Source organism: Furipterus horrens, unplaced genomic scaffold, assembly GCF_987537825.1.
Source record: "Furipterus horrens unplaced genomic scaffold, mFurHor1.1.pri manual_scaffold_10, whole genome shotgun sequence".
In the NCBI taxonomy this organism is placed as follows: Eukaryota; Metazoa; Chordata; class Mammalia; order Chiroptera; family Furipteridae; genus Furipterus; species Furipterus horrens.
In genome coordinates, this window is record NW_028327180.1 from 59,453,345 (window position 1) to 59,462,608 (window position 9,264).

General features: G+C 56.7%; 1 pseudogene; it reads left to right on the forward strand.

Annotated features, from left to right (window-relative positions):
- Nucleotides 1–7,059: 7,059 nt before the first annotated feature.
- Nucleotides 7,060–8,866, forward strand: LOC150000377 (E3 ubiquitin-protein ligase rififylin pseudogene; annotated as a pseudogene).
- Nucleotides 8,867–9,264: the final 398 nt, after the last annotated feature.

Consider the following 9,264-nt stretch of genomic DNA (forward strand, 5'->3'; position numbering starts at 1 on the left):
GCTCTCAGAGGGTGGAGGGCAGAGTTTTATTTTCAATTGTAGTGAAATATACATAACATAAAAGTTACCATTTTAATCATTTTCAGTGGCATTGAGTACAGTGTTGTGCAACCAACCCCACCATGCGTCTCCCGAACTTTCTCATCTTCACAGACTGAAACTCTGTCCCCATTAAACACTAACTCCCACCCCCTCCCGCAGCCGCCCCCCACCCTGCCACCTCCTCTCTCTCTATGGGTCTGACCCCTCTAGAGACCGCCTGTGAGCGACTCACACAGTGTGTGTCCTGTTGTGACTGGGTTGCCCCCCTGAGCAGCACGGTGCCCTCAGGGCTCACCAGGTTGTAGCATGAGAGCAGAAATTAAACCCATATAGCCACAGGACAGTTTTGGGTGGTGGAAAGCAGGATTGGGGGTGTCTTGGGGAAGAGCTAGTTTAGACTGGAGGATTGAGAAACCTGAGGCACAGGAGGTGACCTCTGAGCAGGTCACTGTGGCAGGAGCAGAGCTGTGGCTAGATTTTCACCCTTAACGTTCTCCACAGGCACAGGTCCTCCCCTGAGCTTTACAACCTCAGTCACGAGCAGCCACCAGGCCCCCGCCAGCCAAGGGAAGTCCACTCTGCCCTCTCCCAGAGGCCTCAGGTCTGGGGCCAGGGCCAGTGGCCTTTCAGCTTCCCCAAAACTTGCCTGTGGGGCTTAAGCAGTCCCTACCCTTCTTGAGCCTCAGTGTCCCTCACAGAGAAGAGCACTGGACTCTTGGCCCCAGCAGGCCTGGAAACCTTATAACCTCTAGCAGAACACCCATGCTGCAGGGACCTGGGAATTCTAGAGAACTGGGGCTGGGCCCAAGGGACAGCTGCTGTGGCTCAGCAGGTGGGACTCCAGCATGTAGATGTACAAAGTGACGCAACACCATCACTGGCAGAGACACACACACGGACAGAGACTGACAGGCACTACACAAGAAAATCACACCACACGCACAGCGCATTTGCAGCCCACGCACACAGCACACACACACCACACGCACAGCACATGCACATGCACACAGACACTTACACCACACACATGCAATTCAGACACGTAGACAAATGCAACACAATCCAATCAGATGCAGACGCAACATAAAACCACAGACAGCACATACACACAGACTCTGCTCGGAGAGATGTCTACACAACACATACACAAAGATACAGGCCACAGGGCACAACCAAACCAGACATACATTACAGAAGACACACACACGACCTACATAATGCAAGCACACAGATACTCACAGAGACACAAACTTGACATAGGAACACGGACACTACACAACCAACCACACACTCGATATAATAAGACCACAGATACGACCCATCGATGTCTGCACAGCACATGCACAAAGATGCAGACCCCACGATACACCCAAACCACAGCTGAACATCCGCACACACACAGACACAACACAGTAAACCATAGACACACACAACAACACACACACAGAAACACGGACACACACAAACACACAGACACCCACAGAGGCATACACAAAGCACACACATCATAAACACACATAGACACGACACTGTCTAACTACAGACGCAAGAATGACACAACAATGTGCACACAGATACACACACAACACAATCGCATGCACAAACACATAAGCACACGCACATAAACGTATGCACAAACCAAGCACACACATGAACAGAGACCCACACCACAGGTGTGAGCACGCGCACAGACACACGTGTGCCCTCGGCTAGCCCCCTGCACAGCTGAAGGAGCGGCTGGACAGAATCGGCACCGTCTGCCGTAGCCCTCCTGCACCACTCCGCTCCTCTCTGCAGTGCAGCCTCACTTTCCCTCAGGACCTCCTGCTTTGCCTCTTCACGACCCCTGGACTCCCATGGGCCGTCCTTGCTGACTCCCCACCTCTCTGTGTTCAGCCCAGCCCCATCTCCTGAGTGTCACTTAGAAATGCAAGGGCTCCCTCACTCACACACTCATTCCTTTATGCAGCGAGGCTCTGGGCACTTGGGCCACAGTAGGGAACGAGACAGACAGAAATCCCTTTCCTCGGATCTGCCCTTCCACCCAGAGAGACAGCGATAGCACACGGTGGCGAGCATCCTAGGGTACATGAGGCAGGAGGAGTGGGAGACAGGTGCTGTCCACCTGGAGTGGTCAGGGACCAGGGAGGGACGGCTCTCTGAGTGGGTGATGTCTGGAGGAAGCAGCCTTCAGGGATCAGGGGGAAGGGTATCCCCGGACGAGAGAACAGCACAGGCAAAGGGCAATAGCCCGCAGGCCCAGTGTGGCTGTCCCTTCCCCCAGGTGGTACCCCCTTTGCTTGGCTGGGGAATCCCTGGGCTGGACCGAACCTGGCGTGTTGGAGGGACTCCGAGGAGGCCAGAGTGACTGGAGTGCAGTGAGCCCGATGCGGCCGCTGCCCCACGCTGGGCACAGGATCGCCCCAAACCACCACCACCTGGCCATGGGCCCCTCTCCCTCATTTCTCCTTTGATGGGTCCTGGTTCTCCTCTTCCACGACCCCACCCCCAGTCACTGTCCTTTCTCCTGGACAGTGGTGGCAGCCCCCCGTATCACCCATCTCCCTCCACCCTCTTTCAGTCCCTTCCCTGCATAGCAGCGGTATGAGTGCCCAATTCCTACACTACAACTTTCTGTGGCTCCCCTCTTCCATGCACCCAAACTGCCAGCTCCGCACCTGGAGTTCAAGAGCCTCACCTCTCAGGCCCAGCTGCTCCCTCCTAGCCACACCTCCGCCACTGCCTACAAGGCTCCCCAAGCTCCTGACCAACACAGAGCTCTGCCACGCCACACTCTCCTGCACCCACACCCTTGGCTCTGTGCACTGGCAGGTTCCCACGCTCGGAAGCCGAGCTGGCGTGCAGCGCTGGTCTGTACAGAGGCCTTTCTGACTGCAGACGCCAGACCAGGGGCCTGCCTCCTCTGAGCCCCTGCAGTCCTCTGCACCCCTCTTCCCCCAGCACTGAGCTCCTGCGTGGAATGCACCTCTCCTAGGCATGGGAGCTCCCCAAGGGCAGAAACTGGTTTCCCTTCCTGGAGGGGCCCTGAGCTCACAGCCACATCCACCCCACGTTGCTCTCCATCCTGACCCTCACCCGTGCAGAGAGCAGGAAGGGGGAAAGCCTCTGGGAGAGGCGCCTTCCTGGAGCTTGGGGGTCTGGAGCCAGGCTGGCTTTGTTTTTGTCTGTTGTTGGGGGTGCTCAGGAGTGGACCCAGAAGAGGGCTCATCCACAGCTTTCCTTCCAGATGGCCTCTCAGGCCCACTGCCCACTCCCTCCAGCCAGGGGCTGAGCCGATTTGTCCAGGAACCCTCAGAGCATTCCGGGCGACACTGGGAGATCTGGGCGTTTCTCGCCAACAATAACCACGGTTCCACGAGAGGATGAGACGTTGTGTGGGGACCAGGCTGATGGCCGGCTCTCAGCCCCTCAGACATCCAGAAATTCCTCAGGGACCCAGAGGTCCAGGGCCCCAGGAACCCCAGCCCCTTAGGGGCCCAGGGAGCCAGGACGCAGGCCCTGACTTTCAGGGACCCAAAGAGCCGGGACTCCAGCCTCAGGGAGCCAGGCCCCCAGCCCCTCAGGGACTTCCCTCTAGGGTTGTGCGGTGTTTTTTCTGCCCCATCCCACTGGGCTGTTTTGCCAGCTGGTGCGACACATGGACCAGGACAGGAGGGGTGCTGCCCCCCCGCTGGAAACACCCGGTCACTGTCCCCCACTGGGTGTTGGGAAAGTTGCAGAGTCCCAGCTCCACCCCCTTTCCCTGCAGGGTGACTTTGTCCTGCTCAGGCTTCAGTTTCCTCAGCTGTACAGTGGGGAACAGCTGGATTCTCCCACGTGGGCTGTCTGTGCATTCAGCCTTCCACACCACGCCGCGTGCAGAGAAGTGCCCGCTACCTGGGAGGGTTATTAGCGCTCCTTCCCAGATCACACGGCTGTCCTGTCTCTCCCATCATGGACCCTCACCCCTGCCAAGGCCCATGGAGGGACACCCAGCACCCTGCAGCCAGCAAGGCACCATGTGGCCCACACTCCCCGCAGACATGGTCCTCCCTTCGCTACGGCTACAGCCGCAGCCACAGGCTTTCCCCATTGCTGAGCCCTTTCGCCAGTCCTTGCTCATCCTCTAGGACTCCTCTCTCTGTGGGAAGGGACCCCGGCTAAAGGGGCCCCTCGCTCCCCAGTCATCCCTCTAATGGTCTCTGTGACCCCTGCCCCCCGTGTGTCAGTGTGCCTAGGTCACCACCAGGTTGTGGGCTCATGGCTCGGGGGCTTGGCACACAATAGGTGCTCTATAGGCATCATATCTGTGACTGAATTGGTTACCAGAGACCTGGAGGCTTTAAACAACACAAGCGTATAGCCTCGCAGCTCTGGAGGTCAGACATCCACCGCCGTCCTGCTGGGCTGACATCAGGGTGGCCACCGGGCTAGTCCTTCTGGAGGCTGCGGGGAGGACCCAGCTGCTGGAGGCGCCACATCCCTCGGCCTGTGGCCCCTTCCTCCCTCTCCCAAGTCCGCAGCGCAGCTTCTTCCCGTCTCTGCTGCCTCTGCTTCTGTGGTCACGTCTTCTTCTCTGAGTCTGACCCCCGCCTCCCTCCCACAGGGCCCTTGTGACTACATGGCCCCCTGCCCGCATAACCTCCCATCTCCAGATCCTTACCTTCACCCCACCTGCAAAGCCCCCTTTACCAAGGAAAGCCACACGTCCACAGGACCCAGGGTGCGCACTGGGCATCTTCGGGGGCTGTTATTCAGTCGACCGCAATATTCTCGGAGGTGCGTGCTGCTGTTGTTATTATTCCCACCTGAGAGATGCAAGAGCTGGGGCTCGGAGAGCCAGCATCACAGGCCCGGGCTCACTCTGAGAGTAAGCGGCAAGCACCAGTTTTGGACTTGGGGCTTTCTCACAGCACCTGCCAAATTCACCCGTGTGAGCCATCTGTGAGTGGGTTGGGGACACAGCAGAGGCGAGGCTGGGATAGGGGATGAGGGAGCAGTGAAGAAGTTGGGGAAGGGGCGGTCCAGGGCTGGAGGCAAGTGTGTCCTGTCTCACCCTGGGGGCTTCCCCAGACACCTTGCCAACCTGGGCAGACGCCTGGGGATCCCGGGGTTTTCCTGGAATTGGGAGCAGGGAGGAGGAAGCTTGGAAAGACAGGTTACTGTTTCTCAAGGCCATTTCCTTCGAAAGGGGGGTGACGGGTGGGACCAGTGTGTCCAGGAAGCCCTGGCTGGCCTTCAAGGCCACCACTGACCTGCTGATTCAACCCCAGAAAGTGTGGTCATGTGGTCGCTCAGGAGGATGTTGGGGACAGCCACTGGGGAAAAGGCAGAGGGCGGCTGGAAGGGGCTTCTGCCTGCACCCCCGGCCTCCCAGCAAAAGCCCCCTCTGTCTCCAACGCAGACCCTCCTTCCCCCACCACTTCACCCTCAGGCTAGAAGTTTCGGGGGAAGTTTCTTTTCTAGAAAGTTCCACCTCCAACCTCACCGCATGGGCACAGCAACGTCTACCCCTCCTCCTCACCTCCTCCTCCCCCTGCCAGACTCTGAGCCACCGGGAGGCAGCAATCAGTTTCCTGAACCCCAACATTTCACTATGACCGTCTTCAAGCATCCAGAGAGTCGAGCTTGAAAACGGAACACTCATCCTTAGACTCTGCAGTCAATATTGTCCTTATGTGCTTTATTATGGATTTATGCATAAAGAATAAATCCATCTTATTCTTTATGCATTTCAAGCTTAGTTACAGATTTCCAGCTCACTTCCCCCGAAATACTGCAGCCTGCAGAACGTGAACCAAAGTCCAATATTTGTTTACCACGCTCTTTACTCTCCTTTCCTTTTGAGTGAAACTGCATGGAATGAAGTGCACAAATCCCAAGAGTGTTTTCTCTGGGCTTTGACAAATGCATTTGCCTTGTAATTCAAATGTCTCTCGAGATCACAGAACACTTCCATGCCTCCAGAATGTTCTCTCATGGCCCTTCCCAGGACACCCTGCCTCTGCTCCCAGACAGGCACTGTGCCCATGTGTTTTCCCATCTAGAGGAGTTTTGCCTGTTCCAGAACTTGATGTAAGTGGGTGCCTAGAGTCTAGACTGGTTTGTGGATGGCTGTTTCCACTCAGCCTAAGGATTTTCAGAATCCTCCACGTCCAGAGACCCTAACCTCTTGTCCTCCGTCAAATGCAGTGCCCGACCTATAATAAGCTAATCAGCGCCCGAGAACTGTTTGTGGATGGGAAAAGGATTGCATGAATGAATGAACAAAATTGCTCCTCGCTCCCAGGAGACCTGGTCTCACTCCTCTCTAGCTTCTCTCGCCAACCTCCTCCTTGGTCTTGGTTCAGGGGGCTGTAGTTCCACATAGCAGAGATCCCCCAACTCCTGTTTCCCAAGTCCCCCAGTCTCCCCATAAGAACACACAGCACCAGGCACATGCTAGCCCCAGCTTCCTGCCTTCCCCTTTATCTGCTTCAGCTTGCAGCTTCATTTGCTTCCCTCCTGCTCATCTCTAGAGAAACCCCTCCACCTGCTCTAGAATGGCTGAAATCTCTCCTGGGTCACAACGTCCTTCCTGAGCAACCAGAGCCCGAGGCACTGCTGATGGGGCGCAAAGTGGTGCAACCCCTTTGGAAACTGGTTTGGCAGTTTCTTATAAATGTTAAACACTCATCTGCTCTCTGACCCACTGCCAGGTATTTACCCAAGAGAAGTGAAAACTTAAAGCCATAAAGATCTGTGCAAGGTAGGGGGATTTGGGGGGCAGGAGGGGCAGGGCCTGCTGGCTGGGGTTGGATGGGAGGGGCAACTTTCTGGGGCAGCCAGTGAGGGTGTCATGACCATGCCCTGGTACTCCTCAGCCCTGCACACGCTGCCACACAGAGCCTGGAGCCCCCTGCCTGAGGCGTCCCAGGCCTGAATTAGGTCCCTGGGGCCCCTCCCAGATTGGGGCTGGGCAGGCAGCCGCTGCAGATTTAATGAGGTGGGCCACCTGCTGCAACCAGTCCTGCCCCGATGGACAGCCTGAGGAGGCCCTACCTCCCCTGGTGCCAGGGTGCAGGTCTGTTCCAGCCCTGGGTACAGTTCCTTCCCGTCCCCAAAGGCTGGGAACCAAGGTGCAAGGCCTGGGGGACCATGCCACAAGCACGGCCAGGAAGCAGAGCTGCCTGGACTGTCAGGCAAGTTTGTGCATGACCGGCTCCAGCCAAGTGGGGATGGGCCCTGCCTCTGCCTTCTCTGTCCCCAGATCCATCGGACCAGCAACCTTTCAGCAGGAGGAGCTCAGGAGATGAAGGGGAAGAACCTGTGGGGCTCCGCCTGCATGACATCTCTACCTAAATGAGCCACGGGGGTGGCGGTGGGGGGGTGGGGGGTGAGGGGTAGGGGGGTGGGAGAGGAGCTTAGCCAGCAGCCCATCATCTCCAGGGAGGCAGGACCCGTGCCCCCACCGCTTCCCGGATGTCCCTGGGCAGCAGGCCTTTGGGACCCAGCCTCCCTCCAGCACACGGCCTCCACCCTCACCCAGCCTCCCTTCTTCACCCACACAAGCCACTCCTGTGCCCCTGGCCCAGGCTCAGGAAAATCAGCAAGGTCGGTCCACTGGAAGACGGCTCCGTCCGGGGCTGGAGGGCTTCTCTGTCTGACTTGACCGACCCGGTCTGACTGGGCTGAAAGAGATCCTAGCTGTCGCTTCGTCAACAACAAGGGCTGCTGTAAGAAGTGGGAGCTGATGCAGAGGGAGATGCGGCGGGACAAGGACCAGAAAGGCCTCCAACACCTGGTGTGCGTTGCCAAAGACAAAATGGGACTGGGGGGGAGGAGGGGCGGGCAATGCCTTGCGGCATGCAGGAGAGCCTGCCTAGGCTTGGCAGGGACCTGCCCACTGACTGTTCTGCAGGAGTGTGGCCACATGGTACCCCACACCACGTACCACGTGGGGCAAGCGCACGAATGTGTCCCACCGGCTGGCAGTATGTGACCCGAGCCGTGCGTGCTTCCGACCATGGGGGCTTGGTACCGGCTTCCTCAGTGCCTCCCAGGGACACAGCGCCAGCTGCCAGGGCTCCAGGCTGGCCAGCTGCAGTGGGCCAGGAGGACAGGAATATCTGTGGTGTTCCCCAGACCCGGGCGAGCGGAGATGCCATGGCACCTCTGGGCACACCTGTCTCGCTGCAGAGGGACACCTCAGCTGGCAGAGTGTCTGAGGCAGTGAGGGCTGGCATAGGCCACTGGGGCAAGTCCGTGTTTCAATGATCTCGGGTGGTGTGGTAACTGATGAAGGCAGAGGACTTTCCAGAACTTGGACCTCCTCCTGGACTCCACCCACACCCCTGAGCTGCCGGCCTGTGTTTCACCAATCAGGAGCCCTGGTGGAAACGGTTCTCCTCCTCCCCAGAACATCTGGATTTATTTCTGGTTTCCCCGGCTTTCTGTGCCTTAACCTACCTTTCCTCAAGTTTCTTGCTACGTTGCCTAAAATCCATTTCTTTCTTCAGACCAAAAAGATGTTAGCTTACCAGACCAATAAGGATCCTCCTTAGGACGGAATTGGACCGGTAAACTTATCTCTGGGGAGGGAGGGAATAAAAAGAACGATCTGTACAAGAATGTTCACAGCACTTTAATTCGTCGTAACTGACACTGGAAACAATGCAAACGCGAGTCCACAGGGAACGTGCAGAGATGGGGTCCGGCCACGCGATGGAAGATGAGTCAACATGAAAAGGAGAAACCATGGATACACACAACAGTATGGATGAATCTCAAGGATGTTATGCATAGAGAAAGCTCTGGGCTCAAGGGACAACAGACGGTGAGATTCCATTTCCAGGCCACCTGAGGAGGAGAGTCGCGTCTAGCCAGCGGAGATGGAAGCCGACCGTGGGGGCGGGGCAGGGTGGGCGGGGCCTGGAGGAGACGGTGGGAATGTTTCCTCTCGGGTGTGATGGTGGCTACACAACTGTACACATTCCTCAAAACTCTTGACTTGCAGTTTGAAATGGATGCATTAAAAGTATTTAAAGATTTTCATTCTGAAAAGACAGATGTGTGGAACGCTAATGACTGAGCAAAAAAAAAGTATTTAAAGTTTTAATTGTGGTATAAAATATTTACACATAACATAAACTTTACATCTTAAGCGTTTTTAAGCGGGCAGTTCAGTAGCATTAAATATAGTCACATTGCTGAACAACGAATTGCCAGGGGTTTTTTTCTTGC